This window comes from Neopsephotus bourkii, unplaced genomic scaffold (genome assembly GCF_033783945.1).
Source record: "Neopsephotus bourkii isolate Nb327-2 ecotype Australia unplaced genomic scaffold, CSIRO-AGI_Nbou_v1 NB_827, whole genome shotgun sequence".
In the NCBI taxonomy this organism is placed as follows: Eukaryota; Metazoa; Chordata; class Aves; order Psittaciformes; family Psittacidae; genus Neopsephotus; species Neopsephotus bourkii.
Genome location: NW_026901323.1, coordinates 112,235 through 136,721, shown reverse-complemented (window position 1 = coordinate 136,721; position 24,487 = coordinate 112,235). Strand labels below are relative to the sequence as shown.

Genomic DNA, 24,487 nt, shown 5'->3' with positions numbered 1-24,487 from the left:
GGTGTCTCAGTGCTGCCATGAGCCTGCTCAGTCACACAAGGGCTCCCTGTGGGATTCAGTCTTGGAGGGATAATGTGTTCAGCAGCCACCACAAAATCCCATGGTGCTCATGAACATGCTTTCACTGTGAGGCATGGGTGGCTGCCCATGTTCCTAAGTCACCACCATCCCCGCTGTGGCTTCAGGGTGAACATCTTAGAATCTGGGCACCCAGCGCCTCAGCACCCTCACAGGGAAGAACTTCTGCCTAAGAACTCATCTCAGTCTCCCCTCTGGCAGGTTAAGGATTTCTCCACATGGGTCATGCTCAGCTTGCTGCGTTGATGGTGGGGTGGCTTGGCCAGGTTGGCAGGGAGTTAGACCCAGCTCCCAAATATCGGCTGCTCCAGGCTGAAGTGGTGGCCCTGGCCGTGGTGGGTCCAAGAGAAGGGCAGTGGGGCTCCGATCCCATAGCAAACATGTGGACCTGAGCCACAAAACCCAACACATTGAATCACCAAGTTATACCTACACAATGTCCTCCTGGAGGCTCCTTGAGATAGAAAGTTTGTGGGTGCAGTGAAAACCCACTAGGAAGCTCCGCACAAGAGTGGGAACCAAAGACTGTGGCAGCATCTTCCCCTGCCTGCCTCTGAACCCCATCAGCACACTCCTATGCTCATGGTGGTGACAGTGTGATGGCCGGATGGGTGACTCCACACACTGCTGTGATCCCCCTTCACTCCAAGTGCTGGAGCAGGCATTGCTCCTTCTCATGGGCTGAGAAGCAATGGCTGTAATGGTTGTGAAGAAGAAAGGAAGGATGTAAGGGGAGCCCTTCATGTCCATTCCCCCTCATTAGAGTAATGAGCCTCATTAACGGGGAGGACTTTTTTCTGCAGCTGGGTGGAATGCAGGGGGAGAGATAAGGACTCCTGACCTCTGAGGAAAGGAGGCACTGAGGAAGATCCCTAAGAGGCCAACAGGCTCTGGGGGTCTTGCAGCCCAAACCAGGTGTGGGTTGGGGAGGCATTGATGAACTGGAGATATATGGGATAAGGTGACCCAATCAGTTCATCATTTTCCGATCTCTTCTTTTTCACATCCCTTTCAGATGCCTTCTCCCTCCTGAGTTGTTTAGAGGCACCAAACAGCTACATGAGAGGTCAGAAAAGCAGCACCTCCAGTCCACCTCTGATTTCACTGGGACACGTTATAGAGAAGTATAGTTCATAAGCAGGACTATCCGAAAGGAAGGCTGGCTTAAAACCCTGTGAAACCTCAGCAAACCTTATTAACATCAGCCTAACCATGCTCAACCGCAGCTCTTGCCTTCAGACCAGGGAAACAAATGTCACAGGTTTATGCACCTACTGTTTTTTCTGCCCATTTAACAAATCAATGTTTCCCTCCCACCCTCCTTCCCTGGAGCAGCAGCTGCTGCAGCTCAGACCTAGCATTACTCCTAGTTCCCAAAGCCTTGGAGATACGCTTGACCTTCATTATTGCTGTTTTAATTTCCAGCCTCCCTTTGCTGCACCTCCCCTATGGAGTCCTGCCAGACTTTCCCCTTCCCTTGAGACCATCCTTGCTGCCATTTCACTCTGCTTTTAATCACCTTCTACTTTGATTATTCCACTTCCCTCTTTTACAGCTTTCCTCAGTGCTGTGCCATCTCACCAGCCTTTTTGGGAGCACCAAATGGACCAGCCAGATTTCCCTTAGGAAATACCTACTCTCTTCTTGGTTTCTTCCCTACCCTGGCTAGAGCTTCAAAGCAGCTCTCCCTGCTGGCAGTATTCCCAGGAGCAAAGCTTTGTGGTCAAAGCCAGTAATGATCTGAAGAGGCCAAGCAACCTGGCATTACAGCTTTAGGTCAAATCCATGGTCCACCGATTGCCCTGAACAGCCCAACACCAACATACTGACGCATCAAACCCCAGCTTGTCACCAACAAAGTGCTCCTTCAACCCCAACCAGCTCAAAGTTGTTTTAAACCCTGAATAAGGAGGTCTAATCCCTCTTCCTGCTAATTTATAGCTTGTTTTCTTTGCCATTCCCAAACAACATCCAAGCCTTATTTGAGTGTTAGGTTCCTGGATCTGGAGATGAGTTCTGCTGACCCAAACCAATGCGAGAGCATTTTCTCATGGACACGGCTGCTTCCTTAAACAGACCTTGTGTTATGAGACAGCAAAATCAGAAACATCCAACATACTTTCTCTGGCTGCTCATTAGCTCAGAGATTCCCTTTTCTCTGCCTCTGCTTGGCTACATGCCTCCCCTCAGCTTTTTCCAGCCTCTCTCTCGGTGATTTTTTCCTCTGGCTGGTAATTGTTCTCATTGCCCTTCGCTCACAGATGGTCCCCAGAGAGCTCACTATTGATGTGATGCCAGCTCTCCTCAATCCCAGCTGCTAAAGTGCATTAGAAGACCAGCTACCACACAGCAGAGACCTCTCCTCAAATCCATCTGCCCCTTCAGACCCAGGCCATTGCTGGAAGAGGGTTTGTGCACCACAGCTGGACAACCTCTTGGTCCCATCACAGCAGAGAGGTCACCTCCAGCCCCACTGCACCGTAGCCAAAGCCTCCCAGTTCTATCTGGATTTCCCTTCCTCCTTGACTTCCCTCTGGCCATGCAGCTGAGACACTTCCCCCTCTCCAAACCTCCCCTTGAAGCTTCCCCATCCCCTTTGGCTTGTGAGAGCATCTGCAGTCCCAGCCCAGCAAATCTTGCTCATGGAGGGGTCCTCTGTCCTCATGGAGTATCCCTCGAGATGAAACCCTTTACAATGAGGGTGCTGAGGCGCTGGCACAGGGTGCCCAGAGAAGCTGTGGCTGCCCCATCCCTGGCAGTGCTCAAGGCCAGGTTGGACACAGGGGCTCGGAGCAAGCTGCTCCAGTGGAAGGTGTCCCTGCCTGTGGTAGGGGTTGGAACTGGATGAGCTTTAGGCTCCCTTCCAACACAAACCAGTCTGGGATTGCAGCCCCACTTCACAGGGACAACTGATACTGCCACCCAAGCAGGATGGATGCATGTGGAAGAAAACAAGGCGGGGAAAAAAAGCACAGCAGAGCAGGCAGGAGGTAAAGGCAGCTCTTATTTTTCACTGGACCAAGTTGTTTTTGGAGGCAGAAACACTAGGCTCATTCATGAAGCAGCTAAGTGCTGGGTTTTCAACGGAAACAATGAATTAGCAAGGATAAGCAGCGACAGGATAAATGACCTCTTTCCTGCCTCCCAAAGTGTCCTGTTTCTTTCCTAACTCAGCGGCCAACTGCCTGTTGAGCTCCACGGCACTCAGCCTCAGCGACCTGGAGCCTCCAGGGAAATCCAAGGGCTTGGAGAGGAGCTTCCCACAGAGCAACCTCCTTCCCTCCAGCTCCACACCCTTCCCACCCAAGCCCATGGGAGCTGGGGGCTGTAAGGGGCACTACATGTTGCTGGGGATGTGAAGTGTGAGCAATGCCATCCAGCAAGATGAGAACCCTGTGGCCAAAGCCAAAACATCGTAAAACGAAGCTACATCAGATTAAGCCTGTCAGATGCTGCTCGAAGTCATATGGTTTAGTTTTAGGTAGCCCTGTGAGGAGCAGGACTCAATGATCCTCTCTGGTCCCTTCCAACTCAAGGTATTCTATGATTCTATGATCAGTGCCCTGCACACCAGCCCAGTGGGACCCAACTAAACCCATCCATCACTGCTCAAGAGCAGAAAGTATCCCAGTTCTGCAGCACTGTGAATCCAGTGCCTTTCACCATTGTGTGAGTTAGCTTCAGAGAGATACAAATAAAGTGGTTTGACTTTCAGTTTCTGCTATCTGAAAATCTATCAGAGGGATATGCTACCTTACGCTAACATAGCGGATTAAAGCAGAAGATAAAATGCCATTCCATTATCTATTTATTAAAAGCACCACTTGAACTGCTTTTATTCGGCATACATCTCCTACTAAAGAGGCACTCCTTGACTGTGTAAATCAGTGAGCAATTGTGTTTTAACAGCCTTTAGTATGGCATTTCCCCACACTTTTAGATGGACTATCATAGAGAAAGCCTCTTCCAAAACTCACTTATCGTAACAGGAGTGAGCATAGAGCTCTTTACCACTCCTCTACCACCGAGACAAATACAAAACGGGCTTGTAAAGCTCACAAAGCGTAGATCATTCCCACTTTTCACCCTGCTGCATGAATATCCTTAATGACAGGTCAAAATAAATAATTTTGTTAGGAGAATTATTCAGCTCCCACTGATGGATGGGACTTCTGGTACGTGATGAAATGCAGGCTGCAGTTCCCAACCCATTGATGCTACCTGTTCTGCAGTAATCAGTTCTCACAGAACCAGAAAGGATGCATCCATTTCAAATCTAGCAGTCCCATGAGCAAAAGGGATGACACTGAATTTTCAGTAAAAGATTTCAGGTGTGAATATAACAGTACGTGTTAATTGCAAAACAAAAGGGAGGTTGTTGGATTCTCTCTGCTCCACCAGAATAAACTGGTGGTGGGGGACATGTTTCCAGAACATTTGTTTTTTGGGTTTGTTTTTTTTGCCATACTATGCTGCTTTCGATATTCTAATTTTCTTTACAAACGTCTGGATAAAGAAACCTGAAGCAAGAGTGTTCATGAGCTGCTTACATTTAAAATGGAATGCCAGTAGAAGACAAGCACAGCTGGGACATCTCGTCTAGATCATGCTTTGCCCAGAAGGGTTGGACCAGATCATCCTTGCGGTCATTTCCAACCAGGGATTCTATGGTTCAATGATTCCATGTAGCACACCCTGCACCATGCAAATCACTGGGGGACCTACCGTTGGCATGAGCAAACATCAGATCTGTTGAGAAAAGAGGAAAGTAATGGACCCACCTGCATAGGGAAGTACACCCATAGTCTGGAAACTGAGTGGATGAAGGGAAGGGAAGGGAAGGGAAGGGAAGGGAAGGGAAGGGAAGGGAAGGGAAGGGAAGGGAAGGGAAGGGAAGGGAAGGGAAGGGAAGGGAAGGGAAGGGAAGGGAAGGGAAGGGAAGGGAAGGGAAGGGAAGGGATTCCTGCTGCTATGCTTCCATCAGAAGGAGGCAAGCATACATGGTGGCAAACTCAGTGCTGATGCTAATGTTTTTTTCCTTCCTTTCCTATGGCCACCCACACTTTCTCCCTTGCTGCAGACAGTGGAGCACTGCTTGGCTGCAGAAAGCACAGCACCCAGCAGTGTTCCATGCAGGGACACCCATCCTTGGTTGCTTGGCTGCCCAACCCAATGCACCCTGGACTCCTGCTGCCATCACGTGATCTCAGTTCTGACAGGGCTGACAAACCTGAAAGATCATTTCAAACCACAGTCACCTCAAATTCATCCTGCTTCAGCCTATGACCCTCTTGGCAGGATCTCCCTTCAGCGCAGCAGCCCCAAACAGGAGCTGACAGTGCTTTGCAACCTTTTGAACCAGCACTCAGGTCCCTTGGGTACTGCAGGGAGGATTTCTCTTAATGGCATGCTAGCTCCCATCTCTGACAGCCCTGCTCTTGGGATGCCTGGGAGGGGCCAGCATCCCATTCCCTCCATTCTGTGGTGTGAAAGGTCACCAGGGAAGGTACACTTGTCACCAGGAATAAACCGTTACACGGATGTTGTGTCACATCCTCTTTCTGGGAGGATGGAGGCAGCTGAAGCAGAGGAAAAGCTCTTCTGATGACAGCAGGGTTTGGATCTGTCCCATGCAGAAATGCAGAGCAGCAAGGAGCAAAACCTCTCCTAAGTGACATGGGTTATCAGCTGGCGTGGAGTCAGCCTCAGGGGACACCCAGCGCAGACGTCCCTTCCCAACAATGTGCCAACCAGTCCAGCCCAACTGTCTCCTTAACAGAAATCACCCCACGACCACACAGCTTGGGAAGTGCCAGCTTCCCAGTCAAGTTAAATACATCCCTCCCTTTGCTTCCCCTGAAAGCACATATTACCCAGAGCTATTCTGAAACGAGAGCCACTGGCAGACCTGTGGGGACTGGGCTTTAGGGCTCCAGCTCCGGAGAGTGTGTTTGACTCCCTATGCTCCCAAGATGTTAAAGTTTCCCAGTAGAACCTCATTGTTTTACACATTTTGCTACCCTTCAAGGTCAGGGTGATATTAGAGGAGATTTTACTTCTGTCTGCAATGGGTAGCAAACCAGAAACAGGACTACAGCAAAGGGGACACACACACAGAGAAGCAAACATCATCTGATCTTCTGGGAGGAATAAACCAGGGCCAGCCAGCAACAATCGCTGCCTGCTTAACTGGCTCAGTGATGTCCTAGGAAACCAAGCACAAACCAAAGACCCCCTGCATGAGATGTCCTGAGGAGGAAAAGGTCACATCCTGCCAAGCTCTGCTTGAAGACCAGGAGAGAGCAGCAGAGGGCTGGGACCAAAGAACACCATAAGCCCAACAGCCACCAGTTTGGTGTAACCTCACCTCAAGAGAAGACCCAAACCGAGTTCTTCCTCCTGGCTCTGCTTCTGCACACATTTCAGGGTGACTCCTTGCCCAAGCTCAAGTTGTAGAGGTTGTTCAGGAGGTCACCAAGCCAGATGTAGCTGCTCTTGGTGCTGCTCCGTTGGATGGGAGACCAGTAAGACCAGCTTCTCAGCTCACAGCAATGGGCAAAGGCAAAGGCTGCCTGCACCTGGGCTGATGCAGGCAGGGGTGTCGCCATGCTGAAGGACTGGTGAGCCTGCATCCAGCTCCTCTCTGCTCCTCACCTGAATGTAGGTCAAGGCACAAGGTGATAGTTAGAAGCCGGCAGAGCCGCCTCTGCCCACCGAAGGGCTCCCAGCACTTGTCAGAAACTGAATTGAAGCAATAAAAATTAAAAGAGAAGAGAGTAATAGGGATCGTAAAACCCAAGCACAGGACTAAAATGTCCCTGGATGCTAAGGGATTGCTAAGGCAGGGCAAGAACCTCCCCCTGTAGTGCTGCAAATCCCCTTTCCATGGGAAATTACCCTGTTTTCTGATTGTTGTAGTGCGAAAGAGGTGCCAGGCTTTTGCCTGGGAAAAGGTGGTGGAAAGGCTGGGAACTGGTTTGTCATCCTTGTACACCATTTTTTGTGCCACATCTCCCAGCTGGACCCTGTGGCTGAGACTATCAGCATCTTGAGACAATGACTGAGCACACTCTGTTCATGAAGGATGCACTGAGGAAGTGCTAAATAGCATCACAGAATGGTTTGTGTTGGAAGGGACCTTAAAGCTCATCCAATTCCAACTCCCTGCAATAAGCAGGGTCACCTTCCCCTAGAGCAGCTTGCTCCAAGCCCCTGTGTCCAACCTGGCCTTGAACACTGCCAGGGATGGGGCACCTACCACCTCTCCTGTAACTGACAACTGAAATAACTAGCCCCAGCCTAACAGGTCTGCTGGGCTGAGCTCTGAGGAAGGAAAACATAATTTTCTTTACAGCTCTCCATCCCCCAGCCTTACAGATAATCCAAAGGCATACTCCCCCATCCCAATACACTGCTGCTCTCCCACCCCAGAAGGTCCCACTGAAACAGCAGCCTCAGCACCAGCAGTTTAACAGGGGGGAGGCCAGATTTAATTCATTTGGATGCAGAGCTGAGATTTTAATCACCCCTGGGTCCTGCGGGAGATTTGCTGCCTCCCCACTGCTCATCATCCCCATCCTCATCCCTGTCTGGCCCCAGTGACCCATTAACATCCCCTTCTTCTTGTAAATATTGCCCGAGCACTCCTGCCTGACCTCCTGGCCTCAATTAATTGTGGCCTGGGGGAGAAGCAGGTAAGAAAGCACTTAAATTTAACTGATCTCTGCAGATGGTGAAAACAGAGCTTGATGCGACAAGCACGGGTAGCAGCAATGGGCAAGGGCAGGACAAGTAGAACACAGCCCTTCTTGACCAAAAATCCCTGTAGGTACCTGCCTGTCCTCATCTCCCATCACTTCATGGGATTTGGAGAGATTTTGCATGCCTTGGAGTTTGATTCTCAGGAAAAAAGCATGCTTTGAGGAGGTTATCCTGGTGAGCAAAACCTCCCTTCCACTGAATCCCAAACTCCCAAAACCCTCACTCCAATCCCACCAGTCCCACGGAGTGCAGCTTCCCTCAACCACACTTGGCTCTGACCCCATGTCTCACAATACAAGGCAGAAGTTGTATCATAAGCTCTGCAGCTCCCAAGTCCAATGGGAGCCTTGCTGGACATAGAGACTGCTGCATGAGGTATCACAGCATCTGAGAAACCAAGTGATGGTAAGAAGTATCAGAGGCTCCAAACAGCACTAGGTATTAAGCAGAGGTTCTTCCCTGTGAGGGTGCTGAGGTGCTGGCACAGGGTGCCCAGAGAAGCTGTGGCTGCCCCATCCCTGGCAGTGTCCAAGGCCAGGTTGGACACAGGGGCTTGGAGCAAGCTGCTCTAGTGGAAGGTGTCCCTACCCGTGGTAGGGGTTGGAACTGAACTGAGATTTAAGGTCCCTTCCAATCCAAACCACTCTGTGGTTCTATGACCCATGGTGATACCAGAAAATAACTTTCAGCACAGCACCAGGCTTCCAGCTCCTGCTGCAAGGAGCAACAGGTCACCAACAGAGCAGTCCCAGCTCTATATGAAGGTGGTTTTGCTGGAACAAAAGCAAAGGCCACACAAATAGGTTGATTTTTTTTCCCCTAAGACATCACTAAACTCCACGAGCAGGTAGTGCTTCCACATCCTGCAAGCAATGCTTTCAATATGAAGGAATAAAAGGCTGCAGTGAGGAGGGGAATAGTGAGAAACCTTATGGGCACCTGAGCTTCATTTGAGACCTGGTGTTTGCAGCACGGGCTGCATTTCATCTTTTCATAAGTAACTCTTACCAGGAAGCATGACAAAAAAGGGGGCATTTCAAGGCAGAAAAGTTGGTCTCCAAATGTAATTCTTATTTTTATTTTTTTGAAATCTTTTGTTAGCAACTCTTTCGGAGAGTGAATCCAGCAGAGGCAACGGAGTGCAATGTGCACTCCTAAATTAGTTTCCAGGCACTTGGGATGCTTTATTATTCATTTCCTCCAAATATTAGGTAATGCCTTTCACCCCTTTCAAAGTCTATACGAGGGGTCTTTGATGCATTGTGGAACTTCAAAGTTGCAGGTCTAAAGAAGCATTTCTTTTAAGTTCTTACTTTTATCAAGCATATTCTGTTCTGTTCGCTATAATGCACACAATGGCATGAGTCTTGACCTGCTTCATGTCTGATGAGTTGAAATCTCAGATGCATAGGATAAAACAGCCATAGCTAGCAATACAGCTTAAACACTTAGGGCTCTATTCAGGCAAACATTACCCAGGGGTCTGCCACGCCACTGAAAAGCTGCAGAAATTGGCTCCGTAGATGGCTGACCAATTCAGCAGTGAGAAATGACCCTGCTACATTAACTCCCCTTTTCAGATCACCCTGAGCGAGCCGGGGTCTGGAGGTAACAGCAGCAGGAGGCAAGAGCCGGCTGAAGCCAGATTCGTTTTCTTTTTATAAAGTATTTTTGCGTGTGTGTGTGACCATGAATGTCATTATGTGGATCTGCAAAAGAGGGAAAGTAATGGCATTAGGGCACAGGCACAGAAATCAGCAAGGGTTTTGCCTTACGGTTACACAGCAGCGCTGTCACATCTTCTGGAGACGTAAAATCTGGCCTTTGAGACACTGTGAATGTCTCAGATAACCAGGTATCTGCTTCTCCTGAAGGTACATGGACTTCGGCGCATCACTTTACACCATGCAACATTGGTCTTCCCCGTGTTTTAACTAGAATTGACAGTTCTTGTTCCATAATAATTCTTTTTTTTTTTTTTTAATTTAATATTTTTACACTGCAAGCTCGCTACTTTGGAAGTGTGTCCTGCCCCTTGACATACAGGACCTGGGACAAGGATGTAATGTGGAACTTATCCCTGCAAAAGCAAACATGTTTTGGTACAAATTGAGATGGTTTTTCCCTTTAGACAATCGCACTGATGTGTTTTTACGAAAGTACTAGGCTGCTTTATTAAGGATATTAATCTGCTCTTATCAATCTCCTCTTGACAAGTTAGAACTAGAAAATACTATTTAAAGGATGATTTTGAAATGTAGGGGTAAAATTCAACGTAAAGGCTAAAGAGCTCCTAAACAGGTTGAAGCTGCTTGAATTTACATTTGTGTATCTTATACCTTAGGAGCAAAAGATGCCTCTTGGAGAAGTCAGAAAAGGAGCATTCAGACTATACAGGGTCATGTTTATAAGACAGATGGGTCATTTTTTTATGACTCACTTTGCCCACCCCAGTCCTACACCCTGGTGTAGGCAATCCCAGCCTGCCAGCCTAACGCATAACACCAGAATCTAGATAACCCAAACATTTCACCAGAAAGAACATTTCTTAAGTTATACAAAAAAGAAGAAGCCAATTTTGCATGCACAAAACTTAGATATTTCTGTCCTGATATCGGCAAAACAACAGCAGCAGCCCTGGAACCAGTAAAGTGGGAGTCACAGGTGACTGCAATCCCTGGATCTGGTGCGTGTGATTCCAGCATGAATAGCTCCAAAAGCAAGTATGATCCACAGGGATACGATCATGCACCCCATCAGCCTCCTCCAGGATGCTGCAGGCTCAGCAAGCAAAGGATGGGCCTGATTTCCAGAGATGCTGAGCATCTCTCCCATCGCTGGTATGGCAGTGGCAGCACCAGGTACCAAAAATAATATGAGAAAATCACAGCTCTCACACTACCCACCTAGTTACGAGGCTTTTTAGGGGTCCCCTTGAGTATCTTTGTTAAAATACCATCCAGAAAGACAGAGATTTTGCCCTGTGTGTGAGAGGTGCAGTGCTGGAGGGGAGCTGACAGGTCATTACTGTGTGTCCTACAAATTCTGATAAGGAAACTAACAGTGTGATGGTTTATCAGTTTGTGGGTTGGAAAAGGAAATTCTTTCAAATTGAGATAACATTTCTATTCCTTCGGAGCATATGAGAGGTTTTTTTTGCTGGGGGAGTCTGGCAGAAGTGGAGCCAGGACAAGGATGGGACCCATCACTCACAAGTCAACAGAAAGATGCTGTCGCAGCCAATGGGAGCATCTGCACAAATTGTAAGGAGCTTGAAACTGCTCCTTTGAGAGAAGGAGAGACAGAAGAAAGAAGCAGAACTGCAGGAAGAACTAAATCTATTTGCAAACCTCAGGCAGAGCCGACACGAGGCAGCCAGCACAGAACTGCAGAGATGATAATGGAGCCTGATGGATAGTTCATGGGATTATTACATACCATCCAACTCAAATATGCTGAGGAGCCAATTATTTAATGCTAAGGACAGTGCAAACCAATGTTTAATAAGCTGAATCACTCCAGGATTGTAGAAGCTCAAGGGACCAAACTCCTATTGGTATAAATCAGAGAAGGCAGAATTGTAACGTGTCAGATACACACAGGTCCCCATGGTTATTGCTGTCTCTGCCATGAGCTGGGGTGCATGGAGGGGGAGCACAGGATGGTGGCCTTCCAGCCTGTCTTGTTTACAGGTGAGGGGGTTACTGCTCCTGGGAGAATAGGCTGAGTTTATTTTGTAGCTGATTGCAGAAAGGCAGCAGGGAAGCAATGGGAGGTGTGGGAGCCAGACAGGAGTTTGGTCTGGGCTCAGGGTCCTGATTAGTGCTTGTTTTGAGTCACTGATGATCTCTGGAAGCAAAGCATCGCTTCTCAGGCTCTTCTGCTGTGAGGGGTGATAATCAGGGTCTCAGCACCCTACCTGCCCTCCATGACAAGGGGTGACATTGCAGACACAGCATCCCCTCAGCTGGTTGGCTCTGGAAGTCAAAGGAGAGGGACAGGTTTCTAGCTCATCCTAGGGTGGATGCCCAAACTAGATCAGATGTAACACGGGATAAAACCATTCCGCCTGACAATAAAGGGCCTCTATGTTGTTAAATTTGAAGAGTGGCTGCAAAGGCTGAAGACTCCCTTTTTACAAGGAGAAACATGCAAAAGACAAGGGGTGATGGGCACAAGTTACTGCTGGGGAGATTCTGACTGGACACAAGAGGAAAATCTTTCACATTGAGAACAACCAGACATGGGAATAATCTCCCCAGGGAAGTGGTGGGTTCTCCAATGCTGGACACTGTTAAGAGTCAGCTGGACAGGTGCTGGGACATTCAGTCTAGGTCATGCTGTGCCTAGGAAGGTTGGATCAGGTGATCTTTGAGGTCCCCTCCAAGCTGGTATGATTCTATGAAATGTCTGAAGAAAAGCTCTTCCTGAAGCCCCTTATCTCTGTTTGTGTCACCTTCTCCCTTAATCTAAGCTCATACCTATACTATAAGGAGCTGGGGTGAGTCTTAAAAGCTATATCTCCCTGTGATCCACCCAGGACCACTCCTGAACACCCACATAGTCCAGGCTACAGAACAGACCCAAGAATAACCATAAGGAAGAAATGTTTTACTGTGAGTATGCTGAGGTGCTGGCACAGGGTGCCCAGAGAAGCTGTGGCTGCCCCATCCCTGGCGGTGTTCAAGGCCAGGTTGGACACACGGGCTTGGAGCAAGCTGCTCTAGTGGAAGGGGTCCCTGCCTATGGTAGGGGTTGTTGCTGGGTGAGCTTTAAGGTCCCTTCAGCCCAAATCATTCTATCATTCCATGATTCTATGAAAACCCAGCCCTGAGGTGCCTCCTATCCATAATGCATGCGCAGTGTGGGGCACAGGGGTGATGTGGGGATTCGGTCCCTGATATATGGGGACCCATAAGGGCTCACAGCACGTCTCTGCCAAAGGTTTGGCCAGTGCAAACCAGGCAGGCACTCATAAGAAGACGGTGTAAAAAGACCAGCCTTTGACCTGGTGCATGCAAGATAACGCAGCTCAGCAGGATCTGGCTCTGCCATACCTGAACCAGCTTAGACGATAAAAAAAGGATGCTCTTTTCTTCCTATTCAGGACCCCTTGGAAAACACCCAAGTCACAGCTGCAGAAAACAGGTCTGGAGAGGACCTTGAAATGTCACCCAAATCACAGCCCCGTGACTGGGTCTTGCAACAGGGCCAAGCACAACAAAAGCCAAAAGCACTCCAAGCATTAACAAATATTGTTGCTCAGCGCACTCCCCTGCAGCTGCCAACGTTATCTGCTGCCTGCTCTTTCCAGCACTGCAGCACCAAGAGCACACGTACTGATGAGAGCATCTTCGTCGCATTTACAGAAAGAGCAATTAGACGTTCAGTTGTTGACAATAGCAAAGAGTCACGGTGGTGGCAAAGCTGATTTGTGATGATCCATCAACACAACACACAACAAATGACCCCCACTCCTGTAGGAGTCCCCAGTAACAAGAGCAGCATCAAACCCCCGAGACCCCAGAAAGGTATCAGGATAGCTATTTCGTGCTCCTCAGTGCATATCTTGTTTGTGAGGGGCCATCTCTCCTCACAAATCCACCAGCTCAACATACCCAAATGTGTACTCACCGGTACCCTTGGTTTTGTTTCAAATCTCCGGCGATGTTCCCTTTGCTCCTCTGACCATTTCCTAAGGAACAATGGACAGAAAAAGAAAAAAAAGAACAAAACAAAAACCTTAATAAGATCCAGAACTGAGCTTCTGGTTAAGAAGGGCCCACTCTGGAAAACCTTTCTGTTGGAACAATGAGAAATCAACAAACCAGGCCTGCTCCTGCTCTCCTACATGTTTTCAAGGTCAGTTCAGCCGTTTCTCATCACCCTTCCTGTATGCCTGTATCACAAAATCACCAAGCAACACCACGACATGCAGGTGCAAACCCAACCCATCATAGAATCCCAGACTGGTTTGTGTTGGAAGGGACCTTAAAGCTCATCCAGTCCCAACCTCTGCCACAGGCAGGGACACCTTCCACTAGAGCAGCTTGCTCCAAGTCCCTGTGTCCAACCTGGCCTTGAACACTGCCAGGGATGGGGCAGCCACAGCTTCTCTGGGCACCCTGTGCCAGCGCCTCAGCACCCTCACAGGGAAGAGCTTCTGCCTTATATCCAACCTGAATCCCCCCTCCTCCCACTGTATCACATCTCCTGCAACATCTGGGATGTGAACAGTCCAGAAACAGATCCCATCAAAGCAGCATTGGCTGCTTCACCCATGCAACCCCTGCCACCAGCTGAATGTTACACCTTTGTCCCTTTGGGATTATCAGCTTCCCGAGCCTTCCTACACGGGTAGCTTGGTTATCAGTTGTAGCTCAGTGGTACCTGCAACAAACCCACATCCTGAAGGTGATGGGGTGCAGAGGGGGAAAGCACATGACCAGAATCCCCACAGCTCTACCCCTCTCAGCTTGGGAAAAACAACGTTATACAGAAGCTCCTGGCCATCACTTTGCACTTGCAAATGATGGAGACAGTGGACTGGCTTATCCAAACAGGGAGCTGACACCTCCACACAGGTGGTAGGTGAGCAGGACTGTCACCAGCATGTGCCAGAGGAGATAAGGAAACACACTGATTGCTGCTAATGCAGGCTACAAGTGTGGCTGATGAGGGCTGAAGTGGCCAGCAGCTGGGCCGGAGGTGGGGAGGACTCAGAGAGCTGATGAAGGAGAATAGCATGAGCATGCTTTGGGGGACCTGACAGCACTCCAGGTACAACCTCCAGGCATGAGACTCCCACCCACCATCATGTTAATAGGGTCCAGAGTCCCCTAGCACAGCTGAGGGTGGTGGCTCAAGCCTCCTCCTGGATAAGGACAGAGAAGAAGACTGCTGTGGTTGTTACAAGACCAGGGCAGCTGGGCACACATGCTATGGAAACGGCCCCTGCGGTTCAGCAGTCAGCTGGAGAAGCTGTATTTGTGTGCAAAATAAGCAAAGAGCTCATGATCTCGGGTATTTTCCTGAAAATGGCAACACCAGCTTACACCTGTTCTTAAACCTGGGTTGGTACCTGAGTTATGGCCAGGGTCAAGGAGTGACACAAACTAGTGGAAGGGAAAAGGGATGTCTCTACCAAGACTTAGCGGTGCGCAGTCAACTGGGAGCCACTCGAAGTGAGGATCTGGCCATTTATTGTGTGCAGTCACTGAATTTGCTGTTTTGCACATGGGCAGAGCCAACACAGTGCATTCCCAGCCAGCAGGTTTTACAGGAGAAGGCTGAAAACAAGGCAATGAGACCCTTGTTATCATGGGTCAGCGGGAGATGGAGATGTTGCCTCCTCTTCCTGGTTCCCAAACTGTTCCTGGCAGAATCAATTACCAGGGCATCTCCTCCTTTCCTTCTCCAGGCAGACCTTAGCAGGGTTTACTGGGGTAGAATCCACCAGCACTCACTCCCACCACCCACGACACAGGTAAGCAACTGGGAAATATCTCCCTGCTTTTAGTTGGAGGCACTGATGTTGTGTCAGCCTTTATGGGATTCTCTCTCAAGGGAAAGTGCCAGCAACACTGTCCAAGTGAGGTTGACACCTGGATGAATGTCCTGGGATCAAGGACCCAAGGGGCTCTGACTACCCTACTCATTTTATTGAATGATAATTGCTATGCGTGCATGCTCAAGGAAAGGTGAAAACCCACAAAGGGTAACCTTTGTGATGGCCTCTATCTTTCCATTTTGTGCTTCTATGACCACCACTATGAGGACATTCAGGCAGGAAGCAGTGCATGGAGCACAGGTAGAGCACACAGTGCCTGCAGACAGCCTGGTGACTGCAGCCAAGCTCTGGGGCCGTGATCAGCCCCAGCTACGGGACTTCTCTGCAGCTAATGAGTCCGTCTGCTTTCAAGAGCATCCAGCTGTTCTGACCTTGTGCTCCTCAGCGCAGCCTCCTTCCTGCACCCCGGCCCCTGTTCGGATCATTAGCTGATGAGTAACCGCCTCCGCCAAGGACTAATGGCTCGTTTACTGCTCCACAGCCACAAGTGATCAGCAAGGGGGCAGAAAGCCTCACACAGGCTGTGGCCCACGCGGGTGAGAACCCTCGCCTTCGTTTTGGGATAACCCCCCCTAGGGAATGCTGCAAAAATCCGGCTTCGTGATGGAGCTCGTCAGCGCTGCACAGGTCAATGAATGACCTCCTCCCACTGTCAGGGAAGGGGCTGGGACCATGCTTCCCCTGAGTCATGCTGGGCTTCAGCTTTAACTTCTGCTCAAAGTTGTCTCATTCTCGCTACACGCAGAGTCCCACATTGCAGCTTCTCTGCAAGGTACAGGGAATGTAGGGACATAACAGCTTGCAGCAAAATCACTGTCTGAGGGTCAGGAGAGTCCTCGTGGAATGAGGATGTAAACGGGAGTTCCTGGGCTAAGCAAAGTCTGCACCTGAATTACAGTTCCCTTAACCATTGCCATGAAGAGGAGTCTGAAGAACAGTGCCAATGAACAACTGCACTCATGGTCCACCCTCCGAGCCAGCTAACAGGGAGATGGAGAGGATGCCCTGGTGCCCTTGTAGCACTTTCCAAAATAGGATGGGCATTGCTGAGAGCAGTCCAGGCTTTGTTCACCCATCCCCAAAGCACGTGAGGGATGAAAAGCTGCAAAGCAACCAGCCTTGCCTGTGGCTTTCCCCTCAGCCACAAGGTCCTTGAGGTGGTTTCTGGATGAAACGAACACACCCTCCTGGATATGACGTTAAGATTTCTAATTACTCTCCTCGAATACATCACTAAGATGCCACATCACTTGTGGGTCTGCTCCTCTTGCCATCTGTCTATAGAAGGGGGGCTTCTGCCTCTCTTTAGCACACTGACCTCTCCATCCCATCTGGAGGGAGCTGCAGAGCTCATGGTTCCCAAGTAGCTTGGTGATGGGCATGCTTGTCCTACTTTTGAGGTCACCCCATATGAAGGAGCAGCCCTTTTCCAGGTGTCTACACTGGGGACAGACCTACTCTCAACAGGACAAGCCCTCACATATTCCCAAAGGACCATCCCCCAAGAATTCCACCCATGCCCTTGCCCTGACCATCCTGCAGTTTGAATTCAGCTCACATTAAGTTCAGTGTGGTCCTGGTCTGACAGCCAGCAGCACAGACCATGGGAATGCCCATCGCTGGGTCCAAGCCATGTGGTGACCCTTGGGACAGCCTGATGAATCTGCATCAGTCAGTGGCATGCTGGGTAGGACTCAGCTCCAGTTTAAAGCATCTCGGCTGGGTGCCCACATGTAGATCCTGGGTTGAGTTGCCTAAATGCAGGTTCACATTGCCACATTAGGCTCCCTAAGGTATCCAAGACCTGTGCATGGCTTTGCCAGGTACGACCCTGGACCTGCATCCCGTCTGATTAGCAGTTGGAGATTAAGCAATATGTCTTAGGGTAAAACAAGACACTTACGTCTAGCAGCTGAATCATGACCTACATGTGTAGTGGCTGTCCCAACTCTTATTCAGTCCATGGGCATGATTTGGGCTGTCTGGACAGCCGTTTTGTTACTTAAACATCAATATCTATTTCAGGGTGTGAAACAGCATCCAGATTCCGCTTTCTGAACATCCACCTACTATAACAAAAGATTAGGCACTGAGATCATATGTTTTAGCTTCCACTGCAGCTCACCTCCAGCTCCTGGTCCAAGTTTCAATAGCTCCAAAATGAAACCCATTTGCATTAGATGAGGATGCCCTCCATCTCTGCACCATCAGGCCCCTACTGTGATGAGTGGCACAACCCTGGCACGTAAACACTTCCAGGATGGTTCCAGTGTTTGTGTGCCTCCTGCATAGAGTATCAGTGAAGTGAATAAATCCAACACAGAAAGGAGAAGGAACAACTAATATGCAAAATCATGTCATGAATCATTCAGCAAATGGAATTTGCTCTCTAGTTTTCAGATAATCTTGGAGGTTGCTTCCAAAGTGCTGTTTGCAAACCCTCTGTTAATCTCGGAAGCAGATGCTGCTACAAGCTGTATTACAGCATCTTCCATAAGTCCCCATCAAATATTACTTTAAAATGCCCAGGACTTTTGCAGTCATCTTGTTTTTCATCTTCTTGGCATATCTGAAAACCAAACATCATAAACCGCCTTTGCTGTGATTCAGCTTTAACAAACCAGCCTCATGTGAGCTCATCTCACATCTCCCCTCATGCCTGGGTGACCCCAGGATCCTCCAGAGGACTCTGCCCTTTTCCTTCATATGATCTAAGAATCTCTGACCTCTCCAGGCACATCAGTGAATCAGGAAGGTGCCAGAACCATTTTCCAGCAGCCTTAATAATGGCAAACAAAATACGGAGCTGCGGGCAAACACTGCCCATTGTCATACAGAAATGAGGCTGGACACTGGCTTCAGTGAAGATCAGGAGGAAACTATTGTGTGATGCCTTCCATCCCAACCTGAGGTGTCCTGATAGCAATGAAACAACAGACAGGCCCCTTTGCCATCTAAAAAACAAAGCTACAGCTTCCTTTAGTAACACACACCACTCAGGTGGGCAGACCAGGGTGTCCCCATCCCTTCTGGAGTTGTGTGGAGGTAGATGTCTGACATCTGTTTACAGAGCCTGGCTGTAGCAGAGCACCACAGCACACAACACTGGGTGTGCAAACACCATGCCATGCTGCCTTTTGGGGTTGATTCTCTTTCCAGCCATTCAGTTTGATGCCAAGATACTGAAATGTGTGGTGGGAAGGAAACATCCAAAGTCATAGAGCCCTGGTGTACTTGTAATCTAATTAGCTATATTGGGCTAGCTAGCTAGAGCCCATCAGTAAAGAAGAGAAACTACTGAAAGATCCAGTTGATCTCATCAAGATATCAACCTTAGGAGAAGAGAAACCACAGCATTGATAGTATGTTTACTGCTCCACAAAGATGGTGAAGGCAGGGCTACCATCCAGGTATCTAAATGCAGACAGATGGATCTCACTTTGCCAGAAAATATTTTGCTCAGCTGAAAATCCTGTTTCTCTCAACTAACAGAGCCTGAGCCTTGCTGAAAGCCTGTGTTGCCTCAAATAGGGCAGTGTCATAGAGAACCCCACTGAAGTCAATGGAACGAAGTCACCTACAGCCCCACAGAAAATCCCACCTGGCAAATGTGCTTTGAAAAGGCACTTCTATCATGCCACATGTGGATGTTTCATTGCTTAGTAAGGTGTTTGTGCTGATTACTGACATTTAACGGCAACTCCTTTTTGCATATGGATAAAAGCTGCTTTGGGACATGAGGTGGCACAGGGCTCTCCTTGCTGGACCGGGGCTTCCAGAGACTCTGTGCTCCAGACGAAAATGCCCTGAGACAGCCCACCCCTCCAAACCTGGCACAAAATGAGCACATGGATCATGGTCGAGAGGAGTGACCTGGCAGCATCTGTGGCTGACATCCTTTCCCATCTCCAACCCTCGATTTTCCCTTTCCTGTGTGAAAATGGAAACAATGATGTTGGCCATGGTTGGAAAGGGCTTTGAAATCTGCAGATGAAAAGTGGTAGATAAAATGGTCCTACATTATTCTAGTAATGGAGGGAGAGGGAAAGCCAGGAAAGGGGGAAAAACCCTACGTAATAAGTAGTAGTCTATAATCTACACAAATTGAATGCATTAAAAGAACAATCCTCTGAGAAGCAGCTGCTTCATTCTTTACTGTTGATAGCATCAACATGAGAGGGAAAATTACCACCTTGTGCTCTGGAACACATCACACCGACTTTCCTTTACAAACTCTAACGTCCCCTGATTGCAAAGTCAATTTCAAATTTACCATAAAACACAGAAACTCATAAATTTTACAACGACACTCAGTGCTCTCGCCCAAATCAAATGCATAGGTACCCACTTTGCACTCTGATGCAGATATACAATGACATGCTGCAGACAATGGATGGGAGACAAGACCAGGGCACCCCCAAGGCCAGGTTGGATGGGGCTTGGAGCAACCTGGTGTAGTTGAAGATGCCCCTGGTCATTGCAGGGGGCTTGGACTAGATGAGCATAAAGCTCCCTTCAATCCAAACCATTCTGTGATTCTGTAACCACATATATGACCTTGAGTGAAGCTGGGTAACTGTAGCTCTGGTGCTCCAAATGTGCTGCCCTTCAGGTGGGACCAGCATCCCATCATGCTGATCCAAACTCCCCTCCTTGCACTGGGACATGCTTAAAATTCAGCAGGTTTTTTAGTCATTTTGCAGACTCTGATGCAAACCTCGCAGTCACTTCCCTGAGCCTGGGATGCCTCCAGCAATTTAAACCCTTGCAGATCCTGCAGTGAAGGTGACACGAGTTTTTAACCAAGGAAAGGATCATACAGCTACACCTTTATCAGAGATGATCGTTCACTAATGCAAGTATGGGTTGCACTCATGGGCTGATGAGTGAAAATTAATTAGGCTCCTAGGTTTGCTTCCTACATAAAACTAACTCCTTTTGCTTGTGATTAAAGTGTTGTCACTGTGACAGACAGCCTGAAGGGGTACAAAGGATTTCTGTTGAAGCAAAAGGGAAAGCTGCATATTTCAAGATGCACTTCCCTAGCAGCCTTAAAACACCACTGTGAATGCCTTCAGTACACAAATACCCCACAAACCCTGGCTTAAAATTCCCCCCAGATTCACTCAAAATTACAGGATATATTCAGGAAGAACTGTTGTTTTCACAATCAGCTGCTTGCATTTGCGACTGACTTAAAGTGCAATGAGATGGGTGCTTGAAGAGAAAGCAAGGGTTAAACCCATAACAAGGAAGAGGACAGGCAGGACCCAAGGATGAAGCAGTTGATCAAAGGGTAGCTCAGAAGTTATTTAAAAATAAACCAGAAAGTGGAACTTCCAGGCGGGTGCCGCTGTAATTACAATGCAGACAACGGAGCCATGGTGCTCTTAAGGTTACTGGATTTTCCTAGCAGCTGTGTTTAATTTACTTAAAACATGCAAAGCCATCAGGTCACATCCCATTAGCAAAATCACTCCACAGCACTGCATGAGCCTGGCCAGTCCAGCTGTAGAAATGTTGAGGGCAAAACACAAGTGTAAAATGCTCCTAAACAATCGTAGAATCATAGAATGGTTAGGGTTGGAAAGGACATTAAGATCATCTAGTTCCAAGCTATGGCCAATGTTAACCTGCACTACCTTCCCCTCAGCCACAGCAGACACTGGTTCATTGGTCCCTCCTGCTCATCAAAGGTCCTGTCTCTCTCCCCCCACCAGAAGCCAGAGAATCATAGAATAGTTAGGGTAGGAAAGGACCTTAAGATCTAGTTCCAATCCCCTGCATGGGCAGTGACACCACACACTAAACCATCCATCTTACCGACATGGTCTCCTAAGATTACCATTGCCAGAATTGTGTGCAAATACCTCTACGGGCTGTGACGGAGAAGGTACCTGAACAATCTGGGACTGAATATTTAGGGAAGTCCTTTGAATGTAGGACACACAGAGAACTTGTGTGTCCTATAACATGCTTATGAACATGTACAATATCCCACCTGGATCTCTCTACTCTCTGAGCATCGTCCTGACTTTCATGGTGCCCCAAGAGGAGAACCACTTGTCCCTGATCATGCTCAGAGTCTGCCTTGAAGATGGGGCTTGCTGGGTTTAAGGGGTCAGGCTTCCACCTCTGGTGCTTTGTTCAAATGTATTGAATTAGGACCACACGATTCATCAGGAGCCTTTCTAAAACACAGGGCCAAAACCTGTCAGGAAAAACCTTCTAGAGGTCTTTTGCTGGTTGTTTTGTTGTGGTTTTTTTTATGCATTGTACACTGCATCAAGACCCTCCACTGAAGGGAACATCAAAGTTTTACCTGTTATTCATGGCTCTTAACCAGCTCAATTCTATTTCTAAAATTAGCACCCTGATGTACTTAATTGCCAGAACATAAGGTGTTATATCATGTTTTGGTCCATGAACAGCACACCAACTGCTTCTGCAGCCACCTAAGAGCTCCTCTGAGTGAACCACAGGCTGAAGCTCAAAATCATCCCGTTCCACTAAGCCCTACCCAGTAAAGCAATGCAGCTTTAATGGTGCTGATACTGAAGAGAGCTGAAGACAAGGACAGAGCAGAAATTTGCCACAGGCTGCCTTCTGCGCATCACCCCATACAAAGTCATACCTGTTGAGAATGGGCAAATAAATGAAATATACAATTAAAATAAATTAAATTAAAATAATACAAAATAATGCAAAGCAATGGGTTTGTTTATGGTAACTCTGAAAACATCTGACCAGACTGCATTACCCTCATTGGTAAGGATTGTCTCTTCTCAACACCAGAAGCCTGGCACTTTGTGCAAGGGACCCCAGCCTGTCCCTGAAGTCATTGGAACAGCTTAAGATTGCTCTTCCAACATAAACTCATCCTTCGTGGTGCAGAAAGGTGCGAGACTGATTTGCATAATAAATGACAAGGCAGGGATACAGATTCCTGACAGATTCCCCCCCTCTTCCCTTTGGAAGAAATCTATTTATTCTGAGTGAATCGGCTCTTCTCTAGATAAATGGTGTTTGTAGTCAGTTTAGCTTGGTGAGATATGCATTCTTTTGCATGCCCGTAATGAATTTTCACAGCTAGAGCCCTAATCCAGTCTAGTCATGGAGGGTTTATCAGGACCTTTTATTTTATTTCTACCAGTAAATGGGAATTGCTTTCCTTATCGCTATCTTGAAGCACCTGAGTGATTTTCACTTCATATTTCCTATCCCACTGGAATTCAGGATGCAGTTATCTGACACTGTACAATTGTCACTCATGTTAGTTGCCTTTTTATTTTAATTTAGGATTTATTGCCCCCAGTTTTTTTTAAAAGAGATTTTACTCTGAGTCCCTCTTGTTCCCTGCCATCCTCATGCTCACATTTCTCAGTGTTATCCTTATGAAGGCAGGATCAGGGCTTGGTTTGCCTTCATCTGCCTGATGCCTTCCCTTGGGAGAGGACTCAGTGGGTTTGCCCCAGTCCATCCCACCTTCCATCACTGGGAAAATGCAAAACTATGCAATAACAAGCAGAGATTGTTCCTAATATTGGGCTTAAAACCAAACAAATCCAGGAAAGAAAGGGCTTGCTTATGTGACCATTACAGCTGCTGTTACATAGCTCTGAGTGAACCCACTGCTGCTGGAAAAGCAAGAGAAGACCTATAAATCCTGCAGATAACACCGTGATGGATCAGTAGTGGCAAGACATTAACCTTCACTCTTGAGGAGACACCCAAATGATAACACCTGTAGCCAGGCCACTCCAGAGTTATCAGTCTTGTCACTTGTGGAGATAAATCTATTTGACCTAAACCATCATCCTACGCCCCTCCGGCTTCCTCGCACCAAATCCTTGTAGATACCAGCAGGGATCAGGAAAATCACACCTAATAATCAATTGAGTGTGTGTAACAAGGCTCACATGGAAACCATTTCCTTCCAGTATGTTAAAATATTTCCACAGAGCAGGGAAAAAAAATCTATGGTAGGCTTGAAGGCCAGTCTGCAGGGAAAGTGTTACATGTCAGTAACAACTGCAGAAGGACAGAAAACAGCTACCAAAACCTCAAGAAGCTGTCACACACAGGAAAATGTAAGTTAATTAAAGCCACTTAAACAAGCACGTCTGGGAGAGGGGCATGGGATGATGGTTTAGGTCAAAGTGGGGGAGAATGAAGAGATACTAAAACCTCAAACGCATGGTGAATCCCAGACAGAAGGCAAGGAAATCTATAACTTGAAATCCAGATGCGCTCCTCGACCCAGGAGCCTAGTTCTCCTCTGACCACAGCACTCCCTGAGCCTCTAGATCTCACTTTCCTTCTATGCTCAAAAGATGAGCACAGGTTACTCACACCAGCCACTACTGATGTAAAAGCAAAACTAGAAAGATTTGGATGGGTTCTGTGCACACAGCACACCCTGTGTGGTACATGTGTGGCAGCTTTGAATTTAGATGCCTTCAAGCTCAACAAGTAATAAGCTAGAAAGTTGCTTTGAGTTGTTTCATGACATAACCCTGCAACTGTGCCTTGACCTGATGGCTCCATCATTTGAGATTTTATTTTTATTGCAATCTGCTCCCAAGGAAACGTAAAATATTGGGTCTTTATATACTTCCTGGGCATTAATTCAGTAGTGGCACCAAGATACCCACTCGAGGTTGGGTCATCATGAAGAACCTGTGTCTGCTACCGCTGCTACTCAATCATCCCTTTGAGACACCCCTGCTGGTAAAGCAGCACTGGCCAGCATCAGCATGAGGCAGACAGGAAGGGAAACAGCGAAGTCGTCTGCACACCATCAAATCACTGCTGCAGGATGACAGCACGCAAGAGCTCTGCCTGCAGAAGGAAGTCTTGCCATGACATCAGCCCAGCCCTGTTGCAGCGCAGGCGGCACGGAAACACAGATGGAGGAGGGAGAAGAATCCAGGCTTCCCTTGGTCTGCTTCCCATTCTCCTTACTGGGGAAGAGAAGGCTCCTGAAAGGGAGACCTTAGAGCAGCTCCAGTGCCTAAAGGGGCTGCAGGAAACCTGGAGAGGGGCTTGGGACAAGGGCCTGTAGGGACAGAACAAGGG

General features: G+C 48.2%; 1 protein-coding gene across 1 annotated transcript in view; it reads right to left on the bottom strand.

Annotated features, from left to right (window-relative positions):
* Nucleotides 1-24,487, bottom strand: part of ZBTB7C (zinc finger and BTB domain containing 7C) — a 105,356-nt gene that overhangs the window by 60,252 nt on the left and 20,617 nt on the right. The window contains exon 3 of the mRNA XM_061355678.1: nt 13,474-13,534. The gene's annotated coding sequence lies outside the window, so the exon portion shown is untranslated. The remainder of the gene's footprint in view (nt 1-13,473; nt 13,535-24,487) is intronic.